The sequence below is a fragment of the Sceloporus occidentalis genome, unplaced genomic scaffold, assembly GCF_023333645.1.
Source record: "Sceloporus occidentalis isolate IW3139 unplaced genomic scaffold, rSceOcc1.0.p SCAF_180, whole genome shotgun sequence".
NCBI classification, from domain to species: Eukaryota; Metazoa; Chordata; class Lepidosauria; order Squamata; family Phrynosomatidae; genus Sceloporus; species Sceloporus occidentalis.
Genome location: NW_028317160.1, coordinates 1,301,943 through 1,324,537, shown reverse-complemented (window position 1 = coordinate 1,324,537; position 22,595 = coordinate 1,301,943).

Here is a 22,595-nt window from a genome sequence, read left to right as displayed (position 1 = left end):
ACCATATGTTGAAGAGAATGGCAAAGATAACCTGGTATTCAGATGTGTTTCTCCCTTTTTGAACAATTTAGACACTTAGTTGGGTTTATTAGATTATTGGGATAAGCTTGGCTGTGTTTTGTTCCCAGTCTAAACTAATTATGACTAAGATGGCTATTGTCTTCAACAATGCTTTTGAAATCAAATAAATCTAAAAGATTTGAAAAACAACTATTATAACATAATTAAATTCTTTTAAATTAAGGTGAAAGTGTCCAGTGTACAATTTAAAAATATACGCTTTGAAAATAGAGACTTACAGAAACAAGAGTATCTTAAGCAAGAGGTAAGGAGGGCTGTGCTGAAACAAGCTTACAATATCATGTATTCTTCACTTTCTCCTCATGTTATCTTAGTGGTGATTAATTAAAAAGAATCACGTTCACTCCATGCAATAAAAAAAATAAATGAATATGCAATTGAACAAAGGAAAATTGTAAAAAAAAAGAGGAAAATTGTAAAAAAAGAGGAAAATTATTTTAAAAAACACACATGAACTTATATTAATAAAATATATAAATAATAAATAAAGAATAGTAATTTAATATTCTATTTTGATTTTTTTTTTTCATTTTTTTTATTATTGTATTATATATTCCTATACTTTATTTTGTTGAATGAGCATCTCCAAAAGAGAACTTAACATGGGATACAGTAATAACCTTGAGCCAATCTATTAAGAAAAACACATATTACTCACAATCTTTAAGCAGGCACCCATGGGACTTTACAACTGTGGACAGGCAGAAGCACACTACCTGTGCAGTGGGTGGGCTGTATTTTGTCTTAAGTGTTTGAAAGTACAATACATAGTCCAAAACATCCTAATTGCCTGGAATACACTTACATTCATTAAAACACTTAAGTTGTCGTTCTAGGATACAGTTTTGAAAACACAACCCCTTTTCTTTGTCACTAGTTTAAGAATGTATTATGATGGTCAGCTTGAAATGCCATGAATGAAAGATTTGGGACCTTTAATCTGTACATTATTAGTTGGCGCCAGAATGCAAACAGTACACTCCCTAACTTGTTATCTTAGCCTCCTAAGCTTTCACTTCTTACCTGCCTTCAAAGTATATCGATTTAGGCTTCTATGACTACAAACACGGGACATAATCTCCCTTAGAGACTGGATTTTATTTCCTGTATATGTATCTCCCCTGTATTACATGTTCCTTTTACTGTTGAAAATATTGAGAAATATAAAAGAAATTTATCAAGGAAAGATTTTTTTTGCGTTTTGTAAAGTTGTATATTCTTTGTGAACAAAAAATACCCCTAAAAAACTAATTTTGCTATAAAACGTAAACACTTCGTAATAGAAATATACGTAATGCTATTTAAAGAATTTGATAAATATAAATATTAAAAGCAATGTTAGTAGGGTGGTTTAGCCACATAAATGTGAAGAAATTCTGATGAAATGTATAAAGTAAACATAATCAAAAATTAATTTGGTTTATAATCAACGGTCTATACAACATTTTACCCATTTTAGGTTTATTTGTTCTGAAGTGGCAGAAGGCTCCCTTTGGGACGTGGTGGGATGACATCATACTTAATGTAGAGATCGCGTACAGCACAAGGAAGCAGTGAACAGAGATCTGCTTCAATGAAGGCTCCAGAGAATCGTATTTTTTATCAGGAAAAATGAGCAAACTCGATGGACCAAATGGTTCTTATATGCTGTCAAATTCTATGTTTCCATACATCCTTGTTGCCCATTGGGAGATACAAAGGGGGCGTTGATGTCCCCTTGATGCCCCATGACTCCTTCTTCTGCTGGTGTCATTGCTGAAACAGATGAAGATCATCAGATGAGTGAAGGGACTGGGTAGGTATGTATTTGGAGATAAGTGAAGATATGTAGGTAGAGGAACCATTATGAACAGCTTTCTATGTGAATCGTAAAGCTTTTAAATTGAATCCTGAAGTGTATAGACAGCCAGTGAAGAGATTGACAAAGAGTGGAGATTAGTAGAGCAATGGGTGAGAAAGATAAACCTTCAACAGCAAACATGACGGACCATAAAGGGGGAAAGGTGGGTATAAAGGAGACCAGCTAAGAGTGAGTTACCTACTATAGACACGATAGGGGATAATGGGTGCATGAACATTCACTTTAGTTGCATCTAATGTTAGTCAGGGGTGAATATCCACATACAGACATCTATTTAGAAACAGAGGCAAGGCAAGAAGAAATACAATCAAAGATGAAAGAAGAGAGCTCAGGGGAAGATCTGAGTTAAAAAAAAAGCATACCGGTAGTACCGCAAGCTATATATAACACTAGACAAATGGAGACAATGTAAAGTGAGAACAGAAGGGGTCTTGGAACGGAATCTAAGGTATTAGATTAGTGAAGAATAGCTGCACTCCTGTGAAATGCCACTATGTGTGAATTGCACCAACTTACAAACAGATATATAGGAACAAAGATTATGATGACCACAGGGCCGGCCCGACAATGGAGCCGAGTGGGGCAACCGCTCCAGGCGGCACTCTTGAAGGGGCGGCACTTCGCCGCCCCAAGCCCTTTTTTTTTTTTTAAAGCGAAAGAGAGAGAGAAAGGGGCGCCGCTGTCAGTACCCGCTTGGCTCCCCTCGCTCTCTCCTCTGCGGCGAGTCTTCCTGTTCGGTCTCGGTGCTGGCTTGTAATGCTGAGTGCCGGAAGATTTCCGCGCAGGACTGCTGAAAGGTAAGTACAAGAAGGGGGGGGCGGCAGGGACGGAGGGAGAGGAAGGGTAGATAGGGGGGGCGGCAGGGACGGAGGGAGAGGAAGGGTAGATAAGGGGGGGCGGCATTTTAAAATTCGCCCCAGGCGGCATTTTGCCTTGGGCCGGCCCCGAATGACCACTTCTTCGTGTGTATTGATGAAAACAGGAGGGGAAGAGCCGTACACTCAGAAGTCCATAGGAACTATATGTAACAAAGCTAGCGTAACACCAAGCTGAAGTTACGGAACGTTTATACCACTTTTCAATGTAAGATACCAGATTTTGTTCAATATTTTATTCAAGATTAAAGATATATTTATACTTTTTAACCTCTTCGTATCTGCCTTCCTATTTTTTTTGGAGAAAACTGGTTTCATGCACGCCGTCAGGAACACCTGAAAGTTGCATTGTAAAGAAACGAAATAAAAAAAGGCCAGGCATTGACCTGCAAAGTGTAAGAGTCTCTCCTATACTCTATCACACATACCACGTGTTATTGTGAATACTACACCATCTGTGAAACAAAAGTTTTGGGAGGTGTATCTTTGATACAATTTCATAGTTTCTGTAATTGCATTTCACAACAATAACAAAACATCACCTAAACAAAATATATGCAAAATGTTACAAAAAATTTAATTTCACAATAGATAAGGAATGTCAAATTAATGTTTTTTTTTATTGATTATTAAAATACATATTTATTTATCTCTACTCTGGAAGGGAAATGGTATTAAGAACACTTATAAAATATCTGTATCTTATTTTTATTAGTATTATTTGTACATGATAAAACATTGGCTATGTCTATACACAAATCCTTGTCACTTTGGAATTTTTTTAAAGTTGCTATTTTTATTTTTTTTTTAAAGAACAGTTTACTCATGAATATCAACCAATAGGAGAACACCAATTCTGTGACATTGGAATCAGTGGTCTTTATTGTGATCTGACCAAATTGTATTGCTTTGGTAAATGGTTTAAACTGTACAGTTCCCGGATGTCCAAACGAAAATTAGTTCAAAATGTGTAAATTGGAAATAAAAAAAAATTGGATAGAACATAAAACATTACAGTTCTACAAAAAAAATAATGTAAATATAGAGCAATCACTAGAAGTGTTGGGTCATTTTCCAAATAATATATTTCATTTTTTAAAAGCTTTACAAAGGAATTAAGTTAATGAGTTTTGCTAGATTATCTATGGCAAAATGATGTATTATATTACTTCCTCTTCAATGGCTTTTATTTGACTTGCAGAAATTCTACAAGTACCACTTCAACAAAATATGCACAGCGATGTTCTGTTTTTCCCAAAGTAAACAAAACAGGGTTCATTTTAGCAGATTTATGGCTCTAAGGAATAAATGTCAGGGAGAAAAGGGGTCTTAAGAGAGGCAAGAGGGTGAGGGAAGAGAAAAAGACATTATGTTCTTTACTCTGGAAGGAAAATGTTTAATAAGATCTCATTAAAACTATTGTTGCCCGGTTGTAGTTATTTCTAGTTGTTTTGTGATATTTATCCAAAATGAATATCAAAGCATGGACTGTTCATATCTAGGATCTTTCTTGGACAGGCTCTGGGATGACTCTGTGCTTCTTGAGAAGGTTTTAAAACTCTTCAATGCAGTGGCTGGGATGGGGGTCAAGGATGTTCCCAAAAGGCATTACGCTTATTTTAACCCCAATGCCATGGGGGCACAGCTTGGGGCCTTTGACTGCCGTAGAGGACTTTTGTGCAATGTAACCCCTATTCCGGAACATGGCATGGGTATAAGGGGATATACTTAGGCAATAAATTCAACCAGGTCAATGTAATCACTCCACTACTCACTGGATGGGAGAAGAAAGGGGGCGATCATTGCCCCCCAACCCCTTGTTTGATAGATGGTCCTGGATTTACCTATATTATGGGACATCTCCTCCATTAAATTAACATGTTTTATTACATCTAGGACTTGGCAGCAGGAGAAAGGAGGTCTGTCCAATTGCAAAAGTATGTATTATTAATATACTCTTCTATGTCTTCTATGACCAAATCAAAAATTATATTTGTTAGAAAACATGACGAATATGTACCTATGTACTGTTTTAAACATGTACTAGAACTGTTTTTTAAAAAAAAATAACACATTTCCATTTTAAGAATTTGAAACTAGCAATAAAAAAATTGGCTTCTGCGTTTGCATCTCCTTTTCCGCAGCTCCGCTTCTTGTCTTGCCTCTTTTTGTTATAGATAGAAGAAAGAATACAGAAGAACAAGACAAAGCAAGACAAGAAGCAGAGACAGAGACACAAAGTGGTTGTCACAGAATGTAGGGAGAGAGAGAGAGAGAGAGAGAGAGAGTGTGAGAGAGCATGAGACTGAGTGAGACTGAGAATATAAAACAGCCAAGGAAATAATTGAAAAAGAGCTCCAGAAGTAATAGAATACCAGTCCCATATTTCATGGCAACGGTATTGTGCACACGGCAGATATGTGAGATCCCAGCCCCAATATTTTTTCACAATAGGGACAGACTTTAAACTATATTTGAAGTTAGAAATGGATGACCCCTTTTTGTGTTTATACAATCATGTAGATAGCACAGGAATCCCATGTAGGTGACAGTAGTCAACATATTGCAGAGTAGACACACATAAGGTTTAAATGCAATAATTATACAAATCAATACTATTTCCACAAGTATAACATCTTTTTTGAACTCTGGTCCAAGCTCTTTTGTGGACTACAATTCCCACAACCCTCATCATCATTCTGTCATGGGTGTTGTTGTACACAAGAGCTCAACTGCCTGCTTTTTATTTAAAAGAAATGTTTTCGTATACATATTTGTGGTTTTTTTATTTATGGGGGCAGTTGACAGACGGGGGTCATCGGAGAAGTCACAATGTGGATTTCACTGCTACCATGGTAGTAGGCAGCTGTCCTAAGCTGCAGACAGTGATCGGGTCTTTTTCTTCCCTGCCTGTGTACATTTAAACAATGGAGGCAAAAAACCTGAAAACATTTTTCACTCCCATAATGTCACCTCTAGTTTTTCTTTCTGTGGAAAACCATCAGTTGTGTTACAGTAGCCATTTTTCAAATGAAGCTAATAATTACATACTAAGTATTACCCTATAGACCCTCCATAAGGCTGCCAATAGTCTCCCAGAGAAAGTCAAAGTAGCCCTGATGTTGTGCAAATAAAGAAGAAGAACACCTTCAGCAGGCTGCGGTGGGAAAATGGTACATCTTCAGACACAGCTTCACCTATAAAGAATGGCGTTGTAAGTTGTAAGCTTTCTTTTTATTTCTAGCTTGCAATAGATCTCTTGCAAAGACGCCCCTGCCTTCCTGATCTCCTCTTAAGCAGTGGACTTAAAAGTGTGTTTCATGGGTACTTTGTGATGAGAACCAGGCCCAGGACTGGCCATCGGGCACACTGGGCATTTTCCCGGTGGGCCGGGCGGCCCAGGGCCGGATTGACGTACGGGCTGATGGAGCCGCAGCTCCAGGCCCCTACCTTAAAATAGGCTCAGTCAGGACCGGACTGACTGGGCCTATGCGGCCGCAACTGCGACCGGGTCCGCCACTCTAGGGGGCCGGGCAGCCCCCACCAGGGCCGGCCTTAGGGGTGTGGGCGGCAGCACAGGGCTTAAATTAAAAAATCGGGGGGGGGTTTGTTTACTTTATTTAACATCCTTCATGTTAAATAAAGTTTGCTTAACTTTATTTAACATGGAGAATGTTAAATAAAGTAAAAAAAAAACAACAAAAAAACCCAGACGTTTTAATTTAATCCCTGTGCGGCCGCGCACCCCTAAGGCCGGCCCTGGTGGGGCTGCCCGGCCCCCTAGAGTGGCGGACCCGGTCGCAGTTGCTGCGGGCTTAAGGGGCAGGTACCCCTTATCCCCTGCGTTAATGCGGCTGCATAGGCCCAGTCAGTCCGGTCCTGACTGAGCCTATTTTAAGGTAGGGGCCTGGAGCTGCAGCTCCATCAGCCCCTACGTCAATCCGGCCCTGGGCCGCCCGGCCCACCGGGAAAATGCCCGGTGTGCCCGATGGCCAGTCCGGGCCTGGGGTACATAGTGAAAAGGGGGAACATAGTTAGAAGGGGCAGATAAGAAGGGGATGGGGAGAGGGGGTAGTGTGAATGCGTACAAGAATGAATGAATAAATGTGTGGATGAATTGTGTGAATGCGTACAAGAATGAATGAATAAATGTGTGGATGAATTGTGTGAATGCGTATGAGAATTAATGAATTCATGTGTGGATGAATTGCTTGAATCATTTGTGAGACTGCATTAATGAGTATGTGTTAATGATTTGTGTGAATGAGTGAGTAAGTGTTTGTGTCTATCATGAATGTTTAAGTGATTTGGGGAAATGCAAAGATGGTACATGAAGGGTGGGCTTTAACAATAAATAAAAAAATAAAAATGGGCTGTTCAGTCTTAAATGTCCAGGCCTATTTTTTTGTCCCAGTCCGGGCCTGATGAGAACATTATTTATCTGAACACATGAAAGGTGCCATCTCCAGGAACTTTCTTAAAGCTGGCAACAGGACCCACTACTTGGTAAACCACATACCTATATGAAATCTAAGTGTCCATGCAGAGTACATGTTTTACCTTAAACCTATTTCATCATTTCATGTAAGGGGATGATCAAAATTACCAATTGTGATTTTTAGGTCGATCAAATCTTATGCTGAATAAACTCTGCCTGCCTTGACATGCTGGAGGATAATCAATGTTATTTTTTCACATGGTGATTAATTACAAATCTACACTGGATCTATTACTAGTTTTAAAATCAATGCATCTTTATAATTCCAGCTGGCTTCCGTGGTTTTTGCTTGTTTCTGATAAAGGGGGGGGGGGCAGAAACCTATCAAGTTGTGGATCAAACTAAGGAGACTTGCACAGGCTCAGTCCCAGACTAAACTCATTTTTCTAGCTCAGGGTAAAGGCCACAGTCGAGTATGGAATAGTCCAGATATAAGACCTTCTCCTGTGACACATGTCCTGGCCGTGTCTTCATTTTTACTGAAATCTGTCCGGTTTCAGATCTCTCCTGAGTGACATTCCTATTGCACTAAATACTTTCATAAGATGAATTTGCAGGTCTTTATGTCTTCAAAGCAAGTAAATGAGTTCCCCCATATTCCAAATTTATCAAGGTATTTCGAAAGGCTTTCTCTAGATTATGAAAGACGATTACTCCTACATGTGAGAGAACTTCTTTCTCCAGAGTCTGGAGCCACCAAGATATCCCTTCTGACTAGTTAGGCTCCTCTCTCTGATTTAGGTTCTAAAATGTTGCTACTCATGGCCTTTTCTCTGCGGTACCACGTACAAAATATTTATTTGCAACTGTAAATTACTATCCGTGCATTCCAGTGGAAATTCTTCTCACACCCAAGCTTACTAACGTACTATACTTAAAGTTTTAAAGGTGTTACAATTTGAAAGTATCAACAGGGTAACATGTAGCATACCTGTCTATTCTTCTTTGCTACTCTACTTTAAAACATTTGCAAATTGTATAATTGGCAACGGCTATCTAGTTTGATTAAACACAAAATGGAAGTATGTAGTAAACTTGTAGCATAAGTCTTATTCCACACAATTTAAGATCATTTCTTTGTTTTTCATATAATTTACTTTGCATCTAATAGGTTTAACCAGATAGTAGTGCATGCATACTCAGCTGATATTCAAAGCTGACCTCTCCTTTCTACTTTCTGTATCAGACGTACCAAGTACCAAGGGGCTTAATGACTTTCTAGAATACATTTAAATATCTGCTAAACTTTGTTAAGTATTATGATATAAAACTTTACTCTAGATTATTCATATAGAGGTATGTATGAAAGAACATTATAGGTATAGAAAAAGTGATATTTATAAGGATCGTCAAAAACTTTCCTAGAGCCTCTTCTCCATCACTTAATTCTCAACAACCCTGGATATTGTCCTTCTCTTGCCTAATATCACATTATATTTGTTTGCTCCATCTTTCCGTCTCTATCACTTTTTCCACTGTACCCCATCAGACCTCTCAAGTGGATTAATGACTTTCCATGGCAAACACTTCAAGGCTCTGTACATTAGGTAGGACTCTACATATTATAGTTCTGCTGCTCTGTCACCATATGTATCGCTCTCTACGATAAGAGTCTAGTGGTCTAGTGGTGTCAAGCACAATAACAGAAAGGTAGACAGACTGGTTGTTCATATTTATAGAACATATCTCAAACTTAATGTCGTGGACTCTAGTTTTCAGTACAGCACTCGTAATAAGAAATACATTAATCAACCATGTACTACATGTCATCTGCACCCCGTGACTCGTCTTTTGAGAAAGAAGTACTTCAGTATGTATGTATGTTGCCTTAAGTAGAAATACTGAATGTATTAACCTCAAAGAGCATTTTGAAATTCTGCTAGAAGAATTGAAGGTAAGATTGGAATGGCAGACAAAGAAACCTAAATAATTAGCAAAACCAAAAGGTGAAAAAATAATAAACACCAGGTAGTGAATCAAAGGTAAGTGAAAATTTAGATTGAGTTACTTCCGCGGTACTGCAGCAGCCCAGACAACACTCCTCTCAGTGTTCAACAGAAAAAGACACAGATATAGGGGCGCATGTACATGTAGGGAAGAAAAATAAAAAATAATAGTGCAATATATCAAGTAAATAATAATAAAGTGTGAATGTGTAGTGAATGCACTCACAAAATACAGATGGTATACAGGCTCTTCGAGGTAAAATATTCTTTATTTCTTCTATTTCTAAAATAGGTATAAAAGAGAAAAAGCCAATGGTGCAGAATCCTCCTGTTGTGATATAAGGAATTTGGAATACACTTACAGGATAGTAGATTTTGCCAGGCACTTCAGCTAATAAAAGTCCGGAGATTGTAGTAAAAAGTCCAAAAGCACACTGCTTATGTTGAATAATTTTCAGGTACTTCTTATTATTAAATTATTATTTACTTGATATATTGCACTATTATTTTTTATTTTTCTTCCCTACATGTACATGCGCCCCTATATCTGTGTCTTCAACCTAAATAATTTAATGAGTTAGTTCATCGGGAAGAAAAGTAATGATTTTATTCAGGCAGGATTGGGGATAACTAAGCTGCGCTGGCCACCAAATGACGTACGTGCAGGGTTGGATATGCTTGTCTTCACATATTTATTATACTTTTGTAGAGTGTGGCATGTGGCTGCCCCCAACATTAGTATCATACGTTCATATGTTATAGTCTATCTAATAAGATATATTCTAAAAAGTAATTGGATAGAAAGGAGGCGTAAACAACAACAACAACAAAGTGCCAGTAAAGTTTATTTTAAAGTAGGAGACATGTTAGTACAAGTTAGTACAAAAGTAGAGTGCCAAAGGCGTGGATGTAATGTAAGGAAGCTTAGAGAGAGTTGTAGATAAGTGGAACAGCTCCCCAGCAGATGTACTACATGTTAACATGGTGAAGGAATTTAAACATGCATGGTGCAGGCATATGGCTATCCTGATTAAGGTTTGAGGTTTTTACAGCTGGAAGGATGGACAGAGAATTATCTGCCATCAAGTTCTATTGTTCTATGAAGCTAACCAGATGTTCATGGGTCAGTGTCCTAACATGGATTAGAACATATTCTAGTTTTACTGTCATACTGAGAATGGGCAAAAGGAAGAGACATCCTACTTAAAACATAATGAACTTCCATTCATTTCATGAGGGGTTAGAGTTCAGTCTGGTGACCTCGCAGATTAGGGTTATTAATGCCGAAGACAGCGTTCTGACACAGAGTTACATACTTTTTAAATTACTTTATAGTTATTCTTCACAACACAATGTTTTATTAATAATTTAATGGATTATGAAAGTGATAATTATTATGTTCTGATTATTGAACGTCCAACTTTTTCTCTGCAACCACAGTCATTACGATATACGTTCTAGTCGAAGCCATGCTTTATGGTAAACCTTATTTATGTAAGCATTGATTTCACAAATAGCCTCTTGAGATATGTCGATCCAGTGCATTATGGGATATTTGTATATAATGATCCTGAATGTATCCCTATTTACTGGTTGAGAAATACTTACCAAGGGCCAAATGTAATCTCCTTTTAATCCGATGGTTTCCAGCTCTGGAAAATAAGAGTGTGGATTCTAAAAGCAGCTAACTCCCTCAAAACTATTGAGTCCCATTTGCGTGAAATACAATACGTTGTATAACTAAGACCCTTAATGGGGGTTTGTTCAACAAAACCATCTGCTTTTTATTTTCAAATTTACAGTAGCATCATTACTTAAGCCGGGTACTTGCACATATTTTTTTTAAGATGCAGGCCAAAGAAAAAAAAATGGATTCAAAATAAATGTACCACCTCATTTTCAGTAAATAGCGATTTTCCCTCTATATTACAGTCTCAGAATTTACCTTTTACAAAAAAAAGAGTAAAAAAAATGTAATTTCATCAAATCTTGAGTTATGAATATTAGGGCCGTCTTTGCCCAGACACATAGAACAGTTTTCCTGTTTGGATTTTTGAGGGCTTCAAAACGCTAAAAATTAGGTAAAAAAAACCGCCATATGGTATTTCTGGAGGCTGAAGGGGGAGAACGCAGCCCCATTTCATTGCCTCGGCTTATAAATAAGTAGTTAAACGCGTAAGATTTGAAAGTTTTAGTCACGTGAGTAACAGGAGAGCATACATGAGCAGAACACTGCTAAATTACAAGGCCTTTTAAAAAGGCCAAAGGCTCAGAGTTCGGATCTCCAAGCTCAATAATGTCCAACAGAACTTGCGACAGAGGCTGTGTATTTATACATTTTGCCTGATGCCCACTGGGGCCGGAGTGGGCCTTGACTGGGATCCCAAGTAGGGCTAGGCCTGATGGCATTTTTTGAGTTTTGGGGGAGTTTTGGGAGGTTATTTAAGGGCAGTGTTAGGGGCCATTTTGTGTGTCACCCTAGCTTGTGTAGTTTAATCCCACCCTCCCTTCCTATTGTTTATGGTGTTATTTGGACGGTTAATTTTGTTACAGTCGGGGCAGAAGCTTTCAGGCAGGTAGGGGGTGAATGCTCTGGGGAGAGAATTTGGTGGCATTTCCATGGGACGTTCCTTGCTGGTGGTGCTCGGGGCCTCAGGTCTGGTGTTGGGCATCCGGGTAGGTCCTCCCCTGTGTTGGTGGGACCTGAATAGGCTGGTAAGCTTAGGGGTGTTTTCGGTTTGTGTTATTTATTCATGTTAGTTATTTATGTTATATTATGTTATATATTGTGTTCAGCTTGGTAGTCATTGCCCTGGTAACGCACCTAGTTTTAGTTTAGGTTTGCGTGGCAATGGCTTGGTTAACTAAATAAATCGGCTGTGGCCTTTTCAACCCCACTCTTGGTGTTGTATTAATTATTGGGTAGTTAAATTGGTTGGGTGGGCCTGGCCTGGACATCGAGGGTACATCAGTCATATCCCTGCAATGAATGGATGAATTCCTCAGTACATACTATACTAGATCTGGCACACCGGGAAAGCTGTAAAGACCTTAATCAGCCCATTGTCTCATCTTAGATTCAGGATAGCCATACTCATTTCCATGCATCTTTAAATTCTCCCATTGTATAAGCCTCTACCACTTCTGCTGGGAGGCTGTTCCACTTATCTATCTACCCTAAAACTTCCCTACATTATACTTAAGCCTCTAACACTCTAGAAAAAAAAATAAATATATATATATATATAATTGATATTATATCTATCTATCATCATGTGTCAGCATATGCACAATATAGTACAGTATATATATATATATATATATATATATATATATATAATGTCAAGTGATGTGTATAGCTATAAATATGTGTATGTAGGAACACAAAGAAAATATCTCAATATCAGTATACCCTCAGGCATGCATAAAAGTGACATTACCATTACTGTCCATCTGTTAGGAAACTGAAGGTTTTAAGGGTCAATAAAATCCCACAGACTTACTAAAAAAAAAAAAAAGACAAGACATTTATCAAAGAACATTTCCTTTGGTGGGATCAGAAAAGAGCAATATGGACACACCCTTAATCTTCCTTTATACCCACTAAACTCAGCTAGAGTACATGTGGTTCCACTCCTGAGGTCATTGGGGACTTGCGTAGATAAATTATTTACACAAGTATCCCCTTCGAATATCCCATCTGTCGACTTGCTGTTCCTGTTTAATCTCCCTGTTTTCAGTAACTTTAAGACTGTAAATGAGATGAGAAGCCCTTTTGCTAAACGCTTTGCCAGGTTTAAGAAAAACTAAAGTGGCAGATTTGGTGAAAGAAATATCTAAAAACTTAAGATGGGGGAAAAAAATGCAGACATAGAATTCCATGTTCCTTTCATTGCTTTATCTTCACAGCAGTTTGGTAACTAACTGTTTTTGGAATGAATCTGTCAAAAACAGGATTCTCATATCAAGACAGCTGATGACTATGCCGTCCGTTGTGTGCGTTCACTATTGTCTGGCGTTGCGTTCCGTTACAATTTTAGCATTTTCTCCTCTAAGGTACCTGGAAGAGAAAATAATAAAGAGTTGTATTATTGGTTAAAAATCTCAACTAACATCCGCCATAATAGCTTGGTATAAAAGTATTATATAAATCATTATGATGGCATTACAATAACTGGTTTCTTGTTTTATTTATAATGGTCGTTCAGTGTTTCAATCTTTGTCATTTGGAATTAAGCGATTTTGACCTTGCCAATGCAAACTCAATCCGTTTCAAATATTTACGTATCATATTCATACAGGTTTAGTGTTCATTGTAAATTATACAAATTCTGGCATATTTACTAAACTGCGGGATTAGAAGCTCCTGAGCCAGACGCCCATCCAAAAATGCATTTTTCATATATCTCTTTATTAGAACAGGAACAGGTGCAAACCCATTTAAAAGGGCAATACAAAATGGCCACCCCAACTACCCTCTTACACAGACATAATTGAATTTCTTAAAAATGGAAAAAATTTATATTTATATTCGAATTTTTTTTTCCCACATGACATAATTCAAATATAAGTATCTTGTTGTTATAACTGTTTTAAGAGATTTTGTGAGCTGCTTTACACACATATTACATACATATTTAACAAATGGCTTAAATCTCACTTATTTTAATAGGTACAAGTAACTAATGTACTTCTTGTTTGAATGACTACTGGCTTTAGTTTCTTGCCAACGGCACAACCTGCAAAAAAAAAAAGTATAGTATTAAAAAAAAATCACAGCTCTGGTTCTGAAAAAAAGTTGCATTTTCACATAAAAGAGGTTGAAATGTTCTATCGTGTAGGTGCTTATAAACCATCTTGAATGATATTATCTTTAGTTTACTGTTTGCCAAAAGATCTATGAACTCCAGACGTCAGCTAGTTTTATTTTACTATCTAATCCAGCGATGGCAGCTTCTGGGGTATGAGGGTTCCCACCTTTCAGTCCCAGAGGGCCTGATTGCTATGCATTCTTCACTCCATGGAATTTAAAGGTTGAAAAATACCTCTGATTTAGGACAGGTGGGTGCATTGTAGCAGTAGTCACTTGATAATTCTCCCCGTATAAATGTATATAGCCTAAAATTCTAAGATCCATTCTTCTAGTTATGTTCATCCCTCACTTTGACCCTAAGAACTTCCTAACCACACCTAATCTATACACTTAATAAACGCATGCAATGTGTTGTACAGAGTATATGTATTAAAAACTACCTTATATGTATGGGGTAAGGGGTCCTTACTTTCCTGCGCATTATGTATTCTCCACTGTAAAGTTGCTGATTGTTGTTGATTGGTTCAGGGTGCGTGAGGAACAGGAAATTGACTAGATTATGCATGTCTTGTCACTCTGATAGAGTTTACCATCAATGATGTTAATGTTTAACCTAAATATCCCCAAAGTAACTTCCCCCGTATTACCGAAAGCACCTCTTTGAACATTATAGGGCCTAGAGGAAGCTCCCCTCCAGAGTTCCCTGGCTCAATCATACCTTAGCGTGACGGAGGTCCTGTGCACCTACCTGCCTTTAATACCTCCTTCACAGTGAGTGCCTTGCTTTCTGTTGGCCACGGGGATATGATATACTTTCCCGATACTCCCCAATAGCAGATGGTGGACCGACCTGTAAGAGGAAGCATTAGTGGAAAGGTCTGTGTCACCTCCATACTATGGCTCCTGTTGAACATGGACATCTGCCGTTGGCCTCTAACATAAACCTTGAACAAGGACAGCTGCCCCTTTTGCCCCAAGTTAAAGTCAGCCCTGAAGCTGTAGGTAGTTTTAATGTATTTATTGCAAGCTGGTATTGATTTACTGTGCAGCTGTACATTTAACATACTATGAATGACATAAGCCCAGTAACTATACATTATAAATTATATTATATATATATGCAAACTAACACACAACAGGAAACACATGCGAAACACAACATAAGCTGATGCTTATATTTATATATAGTTTGATCATGTTCTATCTATGTCCTATTTGTTTCTGCCTAATTCATTTTCCAATATTATTCATTGCAGAATGATTTACAAACATTGGATGTTATTTAAACCAAAAATAAAATGTTTTAATTGACATTATTTTTATACACAGGAAATCTTATTGCCTGGAAAGGAGACATCCTTCAACGTCCTAATCTTCCTGTACTAATGAAGTTTAAAGAATAAAAAATTTGGTACCAGGTGTTTCTCTTGAGAGTGACAACTGTTTTTAAAACATCAGTGACCCCTTAAGCCTACATCCCAGTATAGTTCATGTTTACGTGACTCACTACAAATAGGAAGAGAGAAGATACTGTAAACATAAGTCTAACTGTGTATTTACTTAGAGCAAATTATACTAACATGACAAGTTAAACTCAGAGCTGCTGTGAAGAAATTGCATTCTACTATAAATGTGTCTACCAAAATGACACCGCGCTCTCAGGTACATACACCGAATCATTCACTGACATGTAACCTCATCGAATGAGCTATATGGGAGCTATAGAAATGTATGGACCCTGAGAATCTTCAATATATAACATTTGTAATAGCATAGCTATGCCAACTTAAAGCATACTAATTAGATACCTAACTTAGTCTTCCTAAATGTGTATATATATATATATATATATATATATATATATATATATATATGACGTATTAGTGCTCAATACCTAATCATTAGATACATTATATAATTAGGAAGCTTAAGTTCTGTGTAATAACTATGGGGTGTGGAGGTGTCACTGTGACCAATGCCCAAGTCCCAGGGAGCTTAGCCCTACCAAAGTCTCCCGCTCCTTAGCCAAGGTGCAGCAGGGAGATCAGTACCTTCATCAGCACAGATCTCTGTTCTCCTGCTGCTATCACTAGTAAAATGGATTGGTTTATAATGCCATATGATGTGTGTCAATTTTAAGCAAGTTCTGCCACTTTCAACCATAAAAAAATCATTTTTATAGTCTATCTTTATGTCCAGTATGCTGGAATATGATATTGTTAGTAAGGGAGGGAGTATGCATGTATGATTGTGTGTACTTTAGATCTCATAAGTGTTTGTATGTGAGAATGTATGTATGTGTGTATGTCAGCAATAATGTGTATGTATAAGTGTGTGAGCATGGACAAGGTTGGCACTGTTAAGCTGTCTGGAGACAAAGATGGCACCGAGTAGTTGTTTTGGGACAGAGATGATACTGGAAATCTGAGGACAAAGGTGGCACTGGGAAGCTGTTTGGGCACAAACGTGGGACTGTAAAACTGTTTGGGCACAAATATTGTACTGTTCAACTGTTTGGGGACACATATAGCACTGTTAAGGTGTTTGGGCAAAAATGTCAGAGACAAGCTGTTTGTGCACATATGGTGCTAATGGTGTGTGAATGTCCAGTAACTGTGGTGTTCATTCAACCTTTAGTTTTTTAATTAAAGATTATTATCTCTTAAAATAATAGATAAAACATTCGAAATGGTGCACAAAACAACAATAGAGAGGAATAGGTGGAGCCCAAAGAGGAACCATGGGACCAAAAGAGAAGGTATTGGAATTTACGAGGAATGGAAGATGTGAGGCCTGGGCAAGAAGGTGTGGGGTGTGTGAGTTTATTCAGGCCTAGAGCAGCACAATACCTAAATACACCACTGGCTATAAGGAAATGACTAGGTATAGCTTGGTATTCCAGTGAGAAATCAGATTTCTTCTCCTGGATGTACAGTGGGGTTAAACGCAGTGGACCTGTGTGTTTTTCATCCTCAATTACTATGTATTTTTGTGGTATGGAAGAAGCTTGGGATTTTGCTTTAGTTTCGGTTGTAGCTTGTTGTGCCACATTTCCTTTTGGCAGCGCATCATATTACACATTGTCACTGTATCATTGCAAGACTGTGAATTCTTCTTTTACATCTTTGTCCCACACACTGACAGCATGATTGCTTCTCGAGAAATACACGGGCATCAGATATCAACGCTGCAGATGGTTGTCAAATATATTGTAACTGTCAAACTTGAGCCGATGCTTCTCAACCAAACCAAAAATTCATCGTTTTATAACGTAGATTTTGCCTATGAAAATGGCTCTTGGAGGGGTTTTTTTATGTTTTTTTGGTTTTTTTTAACACAGCTTTAAATTCTTGTGTTTAATAATGGGTAATGCCAGAGGTATTACAGATGAGGGAAAATAATTAGCAGTCTATTAAGAAGGCTTTTCAGGATCAGTGACTTTGTCCCATGTGTATTTGATACTTAAAAATGTCATTGCAAACCAATGCCATTTTTTAAAGGACGTAATCAAACGTTATAAAAAAAAAAATGCTTATCTTGCTTTTTTTGTTCTGTTCAGTATGATTTGGGTTTAATATTGTGTTCATGTATGAAGTTTTATAAATATATTAAAATACATTATTTTGCTGCATGTGATTTTTTTTGTGTGTAAGTGTTGGCAATTTAAATGCTGCGTGATAAATCTGGATTTTTGTGTTTATATACTGTACATGCACATGGTCATCAGGGAAGAGATAACCGTTTCTTTATCTCCAAATGATATACAGCTGTATTATCACCAAAGGATGTATCCCACCCCAGGAATCCTGAAGATAATCCATTAACTAGCCTTTGGCGCTATTAAAGTGACACACGAGACCTTTCATAAGGACATGCTTTTTTCCCCTTGGGGAAATATTTTTCTTTTATTTACAGATTATAGATAAAATTGGCCAATATTCACCAGAAATAAGCAAACAATAACTTTAAGAAAAGAAAAAATATATAAACTATAAACCTATCTGTTCACCTGGAGGATGAATGTATGTCCCTCCTACAGGAATACATTTCTTTGCGTTAATCCCTACATGACATATTTATCTTTGAATCAGCAAGTTCCATCCATTTTATGTAATCTAAAAAGAGATATAATTAAAGGTCAGAAATATACAGATTTTAACTCAAGTATTTTAGTTGTAGATTTTGTGAATATTATGTAAAATTTGTAAGAGTTTGTATTTTGTCTCATAAGATACATTTTATGTCAGTTTTTTTTAAATTAGACATCACTTTAAGATCTTGGATAATAAATATATAAAAATATGTAAATAAATATATTTGCATAGGATGCATTATCGTCGTCACCGGGGAGGGGGGGGGACTTGGTACAGCTGTATGGCTCAAGGTCTTTTGTATTTGAAGATTTCATGTACTCCATGAACGTTTGGTCAGTAAACGTTATTACAAGCCACTGTGTGAATTATTTAGTTTAAGGAAAAATATAAATTCTAGATTACAAATTTATAAATCTCCCAATTGCTATACCTTTGCATGAAATCATTTATTATTCAAATATTTGAAAAAGCTTCAAGTCAACAAGTCTTGAGAAGAAAAGAACTCGGGCATGTGAATCTCCTTCCATCATTTTCACATCTCTGTTTTCGTTCCTTTTAGTTCAAGGTTTATTTTGCTTTCATTTTCAATCCATAAACATAAAAATATGAGATTAATGGCGGCACACACCTTAACGCCGCATTCATTGTTCTGTATCCATTGCAACCCTGTCAATACAAATGTTGCAAATAATGTTGTCACAAATAAAATAAATGTAACAAAAGTATTTGATCTGAGTATGTAAGTGAATTGTTTCCCCCTTCTCTTCTGAACCCCATTCTTTAACCAAAATGACAAAAAAAAAGAAAAAGCCACATCAGTGGCCCTTGTATGCAGCCACACCACTGAAGAATGCACTCCCCCCAGCAGCCATTAAATGGCATATGGAGGGTGTCTCCACTAGATCTCTTACACAAGTCAGCGTTGGAGATGGCTGGCACTCAATAAAGTATCCGTGCATAATGGTGAGCAGAAGATATGTTTGGCCAAACAAATCTCCTGCTAGCCAAGGAGCTGGAAAAACAGAGGGCAAACGTATAGAGAGGAAAAAGTAATCATTTAATAAGGACACTCAGCTATCATATGCATTAATGTCCATATGATGGCTGGAGTATAATTGGGAGGACCTCCCCCTACACTTTAATAATGTTTTGGTAGCAGTATAAACTGCTTTGTGTGCCCACTATGTAGGAGGTGAGTAGGTTCTCACCCTATTGAGAGTGTGCCTTGACATGGTGGGTGAGCTTAATTATGCTTTGGCCAATTCATATAACCAAAACCTCTCATTTATATTATGTTTATATACTTGTTGCCAACTTTTTTTAGGGTGTGAAGCGCAGACAGTTTTTGTTTTTTGTATACTAATTATCTTCAGAATATCTTCAAAACTGCTGGGCATAAGTACCAGTCCCAGAACTTCTCATGACCTTCTGTAGAGTGGTCACAGAAAAAGTCTGAACTTTTCCTCCCAATCTAATTTTTAATTGTTTGACCCTCCTTGGAAGAAGGAACATGGCAGTTTTCTTATGAAAGCCATGTAACTGGGTCCATCATTCAACTTGGTAGGGGTAGAAACACAAGCATACTGAAAACTGGACTGCTTGCCTCTAATTGCTACTATATGATTTACAAAATGTTTAAAGGTTTAATGTTAACACTTTGATTTTGAATAGATTGCATCCCCACTCTGTAGATTTCCTCTGCAGTCTTGTGTGGACTGCCTTATGTGACATCATGCTCATGCATTTCTAATATCAAATTACCTGTTTACTAAAGTGGGTTTAGAGTGATGCAATAGTATTCATAAAGTCCTTTAGCCTTATCACAGATTGTAATACTGGACTGTTTGTTTTAAGATTTATTGAATATGTTGAATCATTTTGATTTACATACAGCTGTCACAGGTTTAAAATCCTTCAAATTTATTGTGTTTTTTTCACCAGAGATGCTTTGTAGTAAATTGATCTCTTTCATATGCTCCTGCAAAGTAGTTATCCTGGCTTAGCTTTCCTCTCCTCACATTCTCAGTTGCATCAGGCTGTCTTTTCCTAATCACCTCCATGTTTCTTCGGGACTTGTCCTAAGACTGAAATTTATGGTGCTCTGCAACCTTGAGATCACCTTTTTTCTGCAGTAAAGAACACACTGTAGCTTTCTGTTTGATGCACATACAATGTTAACATATTCTGCTCTTGTCTGAAGGAAGGAAACCTTTAATACCCCGGGTACTATGGACTTACACCCTCAAGCTGCTCAGCCTGTCAACGATAAATACTTAATGAATAGTGAAGTTCTATCTATCTATCTATCTATCTCAGTCTTTGAATGTGTATTATTTTGATGCATGAGATAAAGATTCCACCAAACCTTGAGATAAGTGAGAAAAGTTTACACTTTCTTGGTCTGTTTTTTTTGTTTAAGCTGCTCAATTTGTTTAACCATCTAATGAGCTTGTGTTAATAATTAACCAGACAGAATGTGGGTGAGCTGGACTAAATAGATGGAATACCTACCCCTTTGCAGAGGTACGCCATGAGATATATTGGAAAGTATATGCCATGGATCCATTGTCAATGAATGAGGTGGCATCTTGGGTATACCTTAGGCGTAGTGATATTAACTTTTTGTACGCAGAATTTAAAAGATTATTCCTCCACTTTTCTTAAAAGAAGGCAGAGGACAGATATGTGCATTGTGCTAGTTTAGCTGATTTGTACCACAAGGCATGCATTACTGAGACACAGTAACACACACACTTACACACTAACTGTAACACATACACACGCACACTCACCTTGCATAGAGCCTGAACCGGTGTTCAGAGCTGACGATATACTGTGTAAGCTACTGTGTTAATATGACTGGGTCATATAATGTCATGAGATGTGACCCCGCTCCTCGAGTGTTTGTAGAATTAGCACTACTACCCATTTAAAATTTCACAGAGAAACTAATATCCAAAAAAGCACAGTTGCATTTCCTCCAAAGTACCTTATGGAGATATTAAATATAGCCATTTCAGAAATTGTCTTAACATATTTAAATATATATACTGTATTGCTCTGGTTATAGGCCACACTGTACGGAAGTACCCTCTAAAGCTTCAATATTGCAGGCAGATTCGCAGAGAAAGAGAGACACATTTTTGCACCTCTTTTTTTCTGCAAATCTATCTGCAATATTCTGGTTTCTTGGCGCACTTCCACAAAAGAGTGGAGTCACAGGGACTCTCCTCCGTTCCTTCAGTTGGGGGAACAGGTGTGCCTGGATGCTCCAGCCTTTTGCAGAAGTGAGCTGGGAGCCAAGACTGAATGCATAGGGACAAGAAGAAGACAAGATAAAGTAGGGAGACATTAAGAAAGAGTGAGAGAGAGCGTGAGAAAGTTCAGAGAGTGAGTAAGAGTTTGAGAGAGTATGAATGCAATGAATAAAAATGGCCTCCATTTTTGAGGCAGCAAATTTTGTTCCCTGCCCATTGGGGTTTGGCCAAAGATTCGGGGGAATTTTAAATTTGGGAACAATTCTTTCATGCTTCATTTTTTCCTACATTCTCTACCTAGCGCTTCTGCAGACCACTTCTGCTTCTACATCTTCTTCATCATCTATCTTTTATCTTCTCTCTTTTATATTCAATTTGCTATCTTCGTCCTCATCTCTGCAGACATAACCCGACAGGAACTTCCTCCAGTCCGGGGAGAGGATGTCACTGAAAGCACCATCATTTTGCCCTAACTTGAACTCAGGGCAATATGGCTGTGCTTGCATTGCAGGATCGGAGAGAGGACGTCACCAAAGGCTTGGCCGTTTTGGCACAAGTTCCCGCTGTGTTACTAGATGTAGACGAAGATAGAAGAGTGAAAGTGTGGGAAAGTGAGTGAAAGTATAAGAGAGTGTGAGTGAATGTGGATTTTTTTCAGATGAAAATTCAGGGCTTTTTGCTTCATTTGCGTCCAATTCGTTGGGGGGGGGCTGGCTTTGTTTTCAGGGCTTTGTACGAATTGCCAAATTTATCAAAATTCTGTAAATTTGCAATTTGTACTAATTGGAATGCACTAGTCAATAAAAATGTTGTTTTAGCTTTCTAGCAATGTTTTTTTTTATTACATTTTCTTCAAATTAAAATCAGACTTTAGGGTACCATTCTTCTAATTTACTTAAATCACTTGCCATTTAGCTTTTTCCACCGCAAATGTTTCTCTGACTTCATTGTCAGAAAACGAGTGGGTCAAAAACGAACCAAAAAATTACTTTTTGTCCCATTTGCACATGTCTAATATTTATCATGAATTCATATTTCACTTTCAGTCCAAAATAAGGGTTGGCAATCCCCTTACATCAGAAATTCTGGGAGCAACTGTATATATATATATACATAGCTATCCTGAATTTAAGACCAAGGACTAAATAAGATTTTTACTGACAAAACAGA